Genomic DNA, 12,089 nt, shown 5'->3' on the forward strand with positions numbered 1-12,089 from the left:
GTGGAACGGACTGAGTAGAGTGAAACTGGCAGTGGGCGCTGATGGGACGAGCTAAGCTGGCGGTTGGTGGAGCCTTTTTCGGGCTCATGCTTTGTGTGGTGGGATTACCGAGTATGCGTGTTACCTTTGGACCAACAATTCGTTTGTCGGGTTAAGAACTAAAAATGGAGGCTTTGATGTGGGGTGGAGGGTCCTGCGTTGGAGGACTATCAAGTAGCGAGTACTCAGTATAGTATTGAAGGTCCAGGTTTACCGAGGGTACAAGGTAATGGGTAAAAGGTACACACACTATCAGCCAGTCGTATCCAGTCCTCGGCAAGTGACGTCAAACGTAGGAGGCTCTTCACGTAACCTAGCAACGGCTCAGGCCTACTTGATTCTTTGTCATGGAATCTTTACGCCTCGATCTGAATGGACCGTGGTCGCTTCTTCGATCTCTCAATTGCTGGAGTCGTTTATAATGGTGATTCCAATTTTCAGTTGTACGTCCGATCCCTATTTACCCTCCCGACTCTCAGCAGGACGGTAAAACGCGCGGGACAATTCGTGCTCGGATTTCCATTGAAAAGGATGGCACGAAGCATTGTGACGTCACCAGTTAAAGGTGGTCGTCATTTATCTTCTCATTTATAAGGCAGTAGATACGTTTCGACGTTACTCGAGATGCAGATCGCTATTTCATCAGTAGAGATCAAAGTAGAACCTTAGAAGGTCGCGACAGCTGGCACCGCATTATACCGGGTACGAAGTTCGCTTATCAACTGGCGCGTTGCTCGGTTGAGCTATAAAGGCGGCTCCACACGTCTCTATGTTTCGGTTGAGAAGGTAATTAATCCGTTCTCATTCCCGCGCCGCCCCAACATCTCCCGGGATGCGCTCGTTGGAGCTCTGCAAACTAATTGCTTTGATTCTCCGCACCGGCTGAGCATCCAGGAGCCTCGGCTGCCGCTCTTTGCTTTGTCGATCCCTCGCACTCCACCTTTTCTCTGGTTATACCTTGCTAATGGGGAATCCAGCTAGCCGAGATTCGTTATTGATGGCGGACATGTAACGAACATCATGGTGTTGGATGAACCAGACTAGCTGCAACCCTGTTGTATGGGAACAACCGAGCAGCAACACAAATTAAAACAAAAAAAGGGCACTCGGTGGAGCGCGTACCTCCGCCACGTAATACCTGATCCACGAGGACATATCCGGCCCAATATATTTTTGAAATACCATGCCATACAGAACTATATCGTTTTTAGCCCTATCTCTCAATAGTGAAGAATCACTTTAAAAATGAAATAATTCTCGTATAAAGATCCGGATCCGGATCTTCACCAAAATCGAATCAGTTCGTCCTTGTCACAAACTGAACCTGTCCACAAAATTTTATCCGAATCCGACCGCACCTTTTTAAGATATCCTGTACACAGGATTTAGGCATAAGCGAAACAAGCTACAGCTTAGGGCCTCACAATCCACAGGGGCCTCAAAAAAGAAGTGAGAAGACGTGTAAAAATATTTTTAAAAAGGAAAAAAAAAAGAACACTATTCTTATGTCTGATGGGAATAAATTGCTCAGGAGAAAGGTCATTTTCACAGCTAAAGAGAATCTAAAATTAACTGAGAGCAACCATGTCTCAAGAAAAACTGTCTGCACTTAATATCATGTGCATAGAAAGCGATAAGCTGCGTGGCATATCATTTGAGAACACAATTCATGATTTTACTTTTGAAAAATCAAGAAAGAAAATGTTTTAAGTTGTTTCTGATTTCATTTTTCTCATTTTACAAACAAGTTCATTATTACTTACATTAATAAAAGTGATCCTGATGACTTATTTTGTCAGCATTTTGTACATATATATATATATATATATATATATATATATATATATATATATATATATATATAGATATATTATATCTAATATATATATATATTATATATATATATATTAATGTATGTTAAAATTACATTTAAGTGTTGTTTCCATGGTATACTATATTATAATCTTTGATAGAGATCAAGCCAATCAAATGATAGATATGTAATCAGTAAATGCATTCATTTGAAAATGTAATTTGTATTTTCACTTTAAATGCCTTACTATTCAATAATTAAAAGGCATACATGTTTTCAATTTTTGTGAGACCTTCTGGTGTAATTTTTAGCAAGGGGCCTCCAAGCTTGATACAGCTTAGGGCCTCACCAAGTCTAAATCCGGCATTGACTGTGCACAAACAGACAAACAAACAAACAGACAGAAAGGGGTGAAAACATAACCTCCTTCACCTTCGGTGGCGGAGGTAATTATTAAGTGTAACGTGGCCAACTGACTCACCCCTGTGGAGGTCATCGATCATCGATTTGAGTGGGAATGAAACAGGCAAGGAACCCACAGGGAGGAGCGGTTGGTTCCACAAAATCAAAAACCTGAAAATTGCTTCACACGATAATTTAAATCCACTCTGCTAAGGGACAATTCTTCAGGCATAGAGATAAATACATATGAAGAATTAAACTTTGCTGATGTTTCCACCCATTGCCATATCATTTGTACTCATCCTTCTGACAGGCAGCAGTCGCTTCCCTCTTTGCAGACCTTGATAGAATCATAAGCTGGTCCAACACTTGGAATTTGTCTTTTCATCCTGTCAATCCCCACACGCTCACCCTGTTTCTCTGAAAGGACCATCTGGCCAACCCTCCCATCTTGTAGACGTTGTCTACAAGATGAAACAAACCACTTGTAGACGTTGTCACTCAAACTTTTGGGCCTTACCTTCAGCAATGATCTTTCTTCAGCAAACTGTATTTCCAACATGGCCTCGAAAGCCAATCTTAAACTGGGCATCCTTCGTCGTGCAAGGTCTTTCCTTTGCCAATCTGAGACTTTTGACAACTTACAAGGCCTTAATTCACAGCTTGATGGAGTACTGCTCCCCCCCCCCTTTGGGCTGGCACCCCACCTCGCATGTTGTTTTTTTTTGATGCCATGGAAAGTAAGGCCCTCAAAACCATTGGGATCTCCCATGACGACGCTGAATATCTAGACCTGTTAGTTTCGCATCGCAGACAGGTTGGTGGCCTCTCCATATTCTACTACCTCCTTTTTGGTATTGCACCGTCTGCCCTTTCTTGGCTCTGTCCCTTCATAGTTTCTGCAGGGCACACATGGTCTGCCAATAACCCTCAACTCCTTAAATCCAGGTTCATTGCTCACCTCTACTCATTTGTTCCTCTTTTCTCTCACCGGTGGAACCACCTTCCCAGTCTGTTCAGTCCCATTCTTCCCTCCAGGGCTTCAAGGCAGCCGTTCATCACTACCTTAGGTTACCCCTCATCCATACTCATGATCTATTTTACCCCAAATGACCCAATTCCCAAGTACTCCCTTTTTCCAGGTTATTATAATTTTCCCTCTTCCTCACCTCTTTTCATTTGTTTGTTGTCGGTTGGTTTGTTCCTTTTCTGTTTTATCCCCACTTTCCCCTTCCTCTTCTTGCTCTGTTTCATTCAGCTTATGTGCAGCTTGTTCACCTCCATGTGTAGCCTACTTCTCCCCTCTCCTTGATCTTACTCTCACTTATACTCTGCTGTTGGTGTTCCCCCTTCCATGTTGTTCCCTTCAATTCTGCTCGAGCTCTTCCACGAGCCTCGGTCATGATCATGTATGAAAAAAGCACAACTTTTAAATGCAACAAATTAACTGTACCCTTCACAGTGGCAAGGCAATAAATATGAGTTTGTGTTATGAGCTAGGGGGAGCCCGATGCAGTATCCTGGAGAATGCACTGGATTATACCCAGACTCGGTGATGTAATGGATAGAGTGTCCACTCTGAGTCTAGGGAGGTTGGTGGTTCAAATCCTGGCCGATTCATACCAAAGACTTCAAAAACGGTACTGGCTGCTTTGCAAAAGACACCATGGAATCGCTATAGTGAATGCTAGCAGATGGGATACCCAGCATAATGTCAATCCGAGGGATGCTGAACTTTGTGATGCAACACACTAACAACAAAGCTCCAATCTGACAGTTTGTAGTCGGGTTGAGAATCAAACCCAGAGGAGACAGCTCAAAGGTAAGTTTGTTATCTCTGTACCATCTTGTTGGATGACTTAAGTTTAGATCATAAATTACATGGAGTTATTCATTTTAAAATGGTTACGTTGTTTCATAGTGTTATTATGCTCTCTTTCCTTTATGTTTTGGCCTTAGAAACGCCATGAGAGCCTTGCGAACGATACCTGACATGAACCACACCTGTGTAGGCATAGATGTTGAGGTGTGAACAAGAACAGTATCATTGGAGGATGTAAACTAGAGTTGAACCGAAATGACAGTCCGAAAGGGAGATGATTCCGGCTGCAGGATGCATATGGATGAGAATAGCTGCAGTTACCTGCAAAAGTATTCACCCCCAACCAATAACACCACATTAAGATAAATTACAGCTTGGTATTGGCTTAGTGGTTAGGGTGGTTGGCTTGGGATCTTAGGTTCCTGAGTTTGAGGCTGGTTGTAAAAATTCCCTGGTCGTAAAAGTATTCGACCTCTTTGGTCAGCACTAGAAAGAGCAATCAAAGATTGCAGACCATCGCGAGAACTTGTTTTCTGTGGTGTTTGTGGAGTTTTGTGTGGTGGATTTTGTGTGGCGTTTGTGTACTGGTGTGTCACGTAATTAATAGGACACATAATTACAACTGCCACTTTATAACTGCTGGCAGTGATGACCGGGTACCAAGACGTCCCACTTTGAAGCAACCCCGCTTTGATTAGACACCTGACCCTGACCCGTGACGTTTTTTTATGATTATTTAATTGAATTCAGAATGGGATTAAAATAGATTCAACTCAAATCAAATGGAAGACCAAATCGGTGCAGTCCTGCATTGGAGTAATCAGAAGGAACCCAAATAAGTAAAAAGAAAAGATGAAGTCATCAGGAGGAACCTGGATAGGATTCACATTTCAGCTGCTTCTCCTCTACCCTCAAACCCATCCAGGCCTTATTAAAGTGAGCCTTATTAAAAAAAAAAAGAACCCAAATCAAAAATTAAATAATTATGGCTGCCAGACCATGTGTGATAAAGTTGAAATTTAAAACATGTCCCCCATCCCTATTAAATCATAATTGTGGAGTTTCATGTTGATTGAATAAGTTTCATGTCATTTCATGTTCAGAGTAAACATTATTTTATATTTTCCTTCAATCTAATATGGCTGCCAAACCATGTGACCTATCAATTATTCCTTAACAAACTTGTACACCCAAGGCTTAGAGAATATTTCTGTGAAGTTTCCCCTCGATCTGTCCAGCCGTTCTGGAGAAGTAGAGTTTCCTTTTTTAATACAGATTTTATGGTAAATCCAATATGGCTACCAAACCATGTGTGATAATGTTGAAATTTAAAACATGTGTCCCCCATCCCTATTCGATCATAATTGTGGAGTTTCATGTCGATTGAATAAGTTTCATGTCGTTTCATGTCCAGAGTAAACATTATTTTATATTTTCCTTCAATCTAATATGGCTGCCAAACCATGTGACCTATCAATTATTCCTTAACAAACTTGTACACCCAAAGCTTAGAGAATATTTCTGTGAAGTTTCCCCATGATCTGTCCAGCCGTTCTGGAGAAGAAGAGTTTCCTTTTTTAATATAGATTTTATGGTAAATCCAATAGGGCTACCAAACCATGTGACATATGCCATCATACGTATGAACCTTTTGTTCCTCATGGATAGGTGGTGATATGTGTAAAGTTTCGCCTCGATCTGCTCAGCCACTTCAGAGAAGATTTTTGAAGGTTTTTTTGAAACAATATGGCCGCCAAATCACGTGACCGATAACATCATCAAAAAATTTCTGTGGACCATTTTATTCCTCGATGACCCTCAAAAAATTTCATACTGATCAGATGTAGCATTCTACATATGCAATTATGATGTCGTAACAAAGGCACCTATGATGTCATCAAAAATCACATTTATTCCCCATGAGGAGTGCTTGCCATGCACCAAGTTAAAATTTTTTCCTTGGTTCGTTTTCAGACATACAGAGGTCCAAAATTTTTCTGTTTTTCCAAGATGGCTGCCACACCAGGTGACCTATGACGTTATAATTATCATTACAACATTCCACATGAGTAGTTGCACCTCTAGTGAAAAATTTGTCTCAATCCAACAAGCGGTTCAGAGTAAAACATGAAAGTTCTGTGTACACAACACAACCAAAACAAATCAAACAAACAGACCAAGAAGCAATACCTTTTCCTTCGGCGAGGGTATATAGAGAGTTCATAGAACACGATACCCCATGTAGTATTGAAGTACATTCCTCAATTTTAATAAACAATGATTTCAAAGATTGTTTTAAAAAAAACTTTCCAGAGATTTAGCGCCATTGAAGCAGTCTTATATACCACCCTCATACTCAATCACACTGTTTAACATGTCCAAGTACTGCTAATGGTCGCTGGAGGATGATTCAGAACTGCAGGGTCTACCGGAGAGCTCAGTTCCTCAATACCGGCCACAGGCTTGTCGTAGGAACTCTGAAGTTTCAACTTAAATCCAAGAGATTGGTACCAACCCAGTCTAGGCTGGATGTTGGCAAGCTCAAGGATGAGAGGGCATCTGAGGAGTTTGCGAACAGGCTGAGTGGGGATGTGGGGAGTCAGGATGTTTTGGGGAATCCTGAAGAGTTGTCGAGTGCCTTCAAGACCACCGTCCTTGATGTTGCCAGTAGATGTCTTGGAACTCATAGTAGGGCGAAGAAGAATTTTGTCTCTCAAGTGACACTGGATACCATTGACCAGAGTCGCAGGGCCAGGCTGAATGGCAAAGCTGAACTGTTCAGGGAGTTGAGGCATAAAACTGGAGTGTGCTGAGGGTGGACAAGCAGGCCTATATCTGAGGAATCTGTGAAGGGATAGAGCATCACCTGTGCTCAACTAATTCTCATCCTGCTTACTCAGGAATTTGTGCATTGTGTTCTTTCAAGCCTGTCCCCTGGTGTACTGCAGTTACCGCAGAGGGTGGTGGACTCTTGACAGAGGGGTCCAAAATGAAAGCCTGCTGGGCTGGTTTCTTTGAGCGGCTGAACCAGGCTGACCCACCAGCTGTTGAGTTGGACATCAGGGGTGGAACTATCCCTATTGCTGACCCTCCAATCATCTGTGAACCACCTTCGTTTGTCGAAAGTGAACTGGTTGAAAGGGGGTAAAGCTCTTGGGATCCGTGGCATCCGTGCTGAACTTCTCAAGGTTGGTGGAAATGCTGTACTTGTGTCATTGCATGCAGTTCTGTACTCTGCCTGGAACACGGGCATCATCCCAACTGACTGGAAGAGAGGCCTTGTTGCCCCTCTCTGGAAAGGGAAGGGTGATTGCCAGGACAGCAACAGCTACCAAGGTGTGACACTGTCCTCAGTGCCAGGCAAGGTCTTTGCTCAGATAATTATTGATAGGATTCACCACCATCTGCTTGAGCACCAGCGCCCAGAGCAGTAAGGCTTTACACCAAAGAGGTCAACGATTGACTATCTTTGCTCTTGAGGTCCTCACCGAATGCAGACGTGAGTTTCGGTAGGGGGCTGCTTGCAGCCTATGTTGATCTCTGCAAAGTGCTAGATTCAGTGAATCGGGATGCCCCCTAGAGGATTCCCAGTCTACATTGGGTGGCACGAAAACTGATCAATCTGATTTCTGAACTACACTCTGGTACTGAGAGTGCTCTGAGGTGTGGTGGTTCCATCTCCGACTTACTTCCAGTTATTACTGTAGTTTGTCAGGGGTGAGTATTGGCCCCCACACTTTTCAGTGCATGTATGGACTGCATTCTGAGGAGGAATGTCGGAGAGATCAAGCTGTGGTGTGTCATTTGAGAATGTCGAGATCTCTGACTTTGATTTTACAGATAATTCAGTCATATTTGCGGAAATGCTTGGATATCCTTATGGGGGCCCTCAAGACACTGAATGAGGAGTCGTAGCCACTGGGATTTCAGGTTTCCTGGGTCAAAACTAAGATCCAAGCTTTCAATGGCATCTTGGATGCTGCTGTCTTGTCTGTACTTGTTTGTGGTGAGGATGTTGAGATCATTGAGAGATTAACTTTTCCTTGGCAGTGATATTCATGTCTCTGCATGTTGTGAACCAGATGTCAATAGACATCTGAGTTGGGCCTGCGGAGTCATGGATTCATTGTATCATTGGGTGTGGCGCTGTCGGTACCTTTGCTGGAGGACGAAAGTCCAAGTCATTAAGTCCTTCGTGCTTCCAGTCTTGCTCTATGGATGTGAGACTTGGACTCTGACCAGGGATCTGAGACAGAGACTTAACTCCTTTGGTACCATGTCTCTTTGGAGAATCCTTGGCTATTGCTGGTCATACTTTGTGTCCAACGAGCAGTTTCTGAGAGACTGAGATGAGATTTGTCACCTGTATAGTCCATGACCATCAGCTGTGGCTGTACGGACATGTGGCTCATTTTCCTGATGCTGATCCTGCTGACCAGATTCTGTCAGCGAGGGAGCCTCGTGAGTGGAGGAGGCCAATGGGCCGACCATGTTCCTCGTGGTTGCAGCAGGTTGATTGGCATCTCAGGAGATGAGGATGGGTCAGGCATATGCATGGGGGATGACCAGATGGAGGCTCCTGTAGTACCTGCGGAAAGTGGAAGTAGCGACCCGCTGCTCTGGCGCCTACTCCCATACCTGACCTGACTTGGTTGTTCAAGAGGGATTTGGAATCAGATTGTCATAATAGTCCAGGAAACGGGTAATTTGTCTTTTACTTCTCAATATCTCATTATGTTCCCCAAATATTGTGTGTGTGCGTGTGCATGTGCTTGTGTGAAGAACGTACACATGTAGCACACTTACCTTTAAGCTGTTTAGTATGGGTTTGATTCCCAACATGTCTATAAACTGTACGACAGGCCATTATTTGTAAGAAACGTTTTCCTACCTTATGCCGTCCCACATAAGCAACCAACAGTCTCATTTATATTTGAATGATCCTTGGGAGAATGTAAATGGTTAATTGAACACAGTATAAGTTATCACAATCTGTTGAACACATTGCAAGTTCGGAGATCGTTTGGTCATTCGCCGAGGGCTTAGACCTCCAGCTTAGAGGTTCTGCATTAGCCAGACCTCTGACATGACAACACTGAAAGAGATGATAAAGCAAATAAGCATGTTGGTGAGAGAGAGAGAGAGAGAGAGAGAGAGAGAGAGAGAGAGAGAGAGAGAGAGAGAGAGAGAGAGAGAGAGAGAGAGAGAGAGAGAGAGAGAGAGAGAGAGAGAGAGAGAGAGAGAGACAGACAGACAGACAGACAGACAGACAGACAGACAGACAGACAGACAGACAGACAGACGATGAGGATGAGACTGTCTGGAAGATTGTGGTAAAAACACCAATGTGTAAAGTATGAGGAAATCGAACAATTAAAAATTTTGTGATTATCAGTAACAATTGATTGCATTACAAATCAATGGGTGTGTGTCTCTTTCCTCGTATTACCCTCTTTGGAGGAGAGGATATTGCATTGCGGTCTGTTTGTTTATTTGTTACATTGCAAAAAAAAATATTTTTTTGACAGGTCTGTTGATCGCCTCCTTTTGTTTGTTAATTGCCGGAATCCTTCGGATTTCGGCAATTATGTTGATCGGTTGTGTGTGTCATTCTGTGTGTCTGTCTGTTTGTCTGTTTGTTTGTGTGTTTGTTTACCCTGTAGCAGCCACACTGTTTCAGCGATCATGACCAAACTGGGTGGAGACGTCGGCCATGGTCCAACTTAGACACTTGTCGTTTTTGGTGAATCTAGGTCAAAGGTGAAGGTCAAGGTCACCGAAAAACCGAAATTCTTATTTTCGCAATAACGTCCGCTAAAATGGTCGTATTGACGTCAAACCAAATCCAAAATGTGCATCTTCCAATTCTGCATCCAACCATATGTCTCATTGGGGGTGTCACACCAACACCCTTCTTAGCGGTCAGGGGTCGAATGTCAGGGGGTTCGGGTCAAAACTTTCAAATTGCGATAAAAACGTCATTTCAAGTCCGATTGACTTCCAAGTTATGATCATGACCAAACTAAGTGCTATAACTCATTAAACAGTAGCACTATCGACTTATAAGAACCAAATTGATTTCCAGGTTTTTGTTTTTTCAGAGATCATGGAGATATGACAAAGTTATTCCGGAAATTCCTTGCTCAACGAGCAATTTCATTTTTTTGTCTGTTTGTTTGTGTGCAGGATATCTCAAAAAGTTGTGGACGGATCCGCATGAAATTTTGTGGACACGTTAGGTGTGTGACAAGGACGAACTGATTAGATTTTGGTGAATATCCGGATCCAGATCTGGATACGAGAATTATTTAATTAGTGAGTCCTCACCATTGAGAGAGAGGACCAAAAACGATATAGTACTGTACAGCATTTTATTTCAAAAATGTGATGGGTCCGATATGTTATCGTGGATCAGGCATTACGTGGCGGAGGTATGCGCTCTCCCGAGTGCCCTACTAGTTTTCAATATTTTTCAGAATTTTTTTTTTTTGCATTTGGGTTCCCCTTTTAAAAACAACTTGCCCAGCAAAGAGGGTGATTCATTGTTTGTTTGTCAGGAAAAGGCTTTGGGAGCTTGAAACCAAACACATATTTCTCCCCAAAGTTTGGGATGAGATAATCGATTTGACTGACAACTTAATGAATGACTGAGACTGAGAGAATTACCTTAATTAACCTTGAGTGAGTGAGACAAAAGACATCAATCAGCCTTTGTTGGATGGCACTTTATGAGAGGTTATTTAAGTCCATTGTAAAAGTAATTATGTAGTAGAGTATTATTACCTCCGCCACCGAAGATGAAGGAGGTGATGTTTTGACCCCTTTCTTCTTGTTTTTCCTTGCGAAATCGAAGATTTTTCAAGTATATTGGCCAGTCGATTTTATCATTCTGTCTATTTGTTTGTTTGTCTGTTTATCGCCTGCAGGTCATAATTCAAAATCGATCATCATGAAACTTTACGAAGTTGTAGAAGTAGTCTGAACTGAGAAGCCTATCGATTATGAGGTCAAAGGTCATCTTGAGGTCAAATTTCTAAAATCGTCATTTTTCATCCGATTGACTTGAAATAAGAATAAGATTTGCATATTGTGTCACTGAATTTGGAAAACAACTATTTGAGGTCAAACGGTCAAAGGTCAACTCAAGATCAAACTTTTAAAATCATCCATTTTTTAATCTGAAAAATCGTCAATTAACATCTGATTGACTTGAAAATTAAACAGCAATTGCAAAGTACATTACTGAATTGGGAAAGCAACTATTTTTGAGATCGAAAGGTCAAAGGTCATCTCAAGGTCAAACTTCGAAAATCATCAGTGTTCAACTGAAAACTCATCAATTTACATGCTATTAACTTGAAAATTAAGCAGCAATTGCATTGTGCATCACTGATTGGGAAAGCAACTATTTTTGAGGTCAAAAGGTCAAATGTCAACTCAAGGTCAAACTTCTAAAATCATCAATTTCAAACTGAAAAATAATCAATTTTCTTCCGATTGACCTGAGCTTTACTTAAGATTGTCAATTTTAATCTCAATAAAATGGTCAATTTGATGTATCCATGGCAACCTTTGGAGAGGGTGGTGGATTTTGCAAGTATCATGCTCTGCAGGATGCCTTTTTCTTGTTGGGATTCGCTAGATATCCGTTATTGTCGGGTTTTCCGTGTGTGTGTGTGTGTGTGTGTGTGTGTGTGTGTGTGTGTGTGTGTGTGTGTGTGTGTGTCTGCAACGCGAGACTCCACAACACAAACCAGCAAACCGATTTCGATGAATCTTGGCGAGCAGGTGCCATATGGGCTGGGAGTGTGCGCGTTTGAGTTTCGTTGCTAAGCAACCACCCGTTGCTATGTAGCGGCCGAAAAACCGCGTTTTAAGAACCCAAATGGTAACTGACGTAGCGCGGCTTCTATGATAGGTAGAGTGACCGGACCAACTCCTGCCTATTCCTTGCATCCCCATCTAGTTATCGCGACAGCATAACGTTCCTCTATCTCTCATAGTTTCCGAATG

General features: G+C 42.3%; 1 long non-coding RNA gene across 2 annotated transcripts in view; it reads left to right on the forward strand.

Moving 5' to 3' along the window:
* The first annotated feature begins 1 nt into the window (after position 1).
* Positions 2-12,089, forward strand: part of LOC147014368 (uncharacterized) — a 51,375-nt gene continuing 39,287 nt past the window's right edge. For both annotated transcript variants that reach the window (XR_015050750.1, XR_015050749.1), the window contains exon 1: positions 2-98. This is a non-coding gene — a long non-coding RNA (uncharacterized LOC147014368). The remainder of the gene's footprint in view (positions 99-12,089) is intronic.

Source organism: Eptatretus burgeri, chromosome 13, assembly GCF_056783735.1.
Source record: "Eptatretus burgeri isolate ZD-2024b chromosome 13, Ebu_testis_v1, whole genome shotgun sequence".
Classification (NCBI taxonomy): Eukaryota; Metazoa; Chordata; class Myxini; order Myxiniformes; family Myxinidae; genus Eptatretus; species Eptatretus burgeri.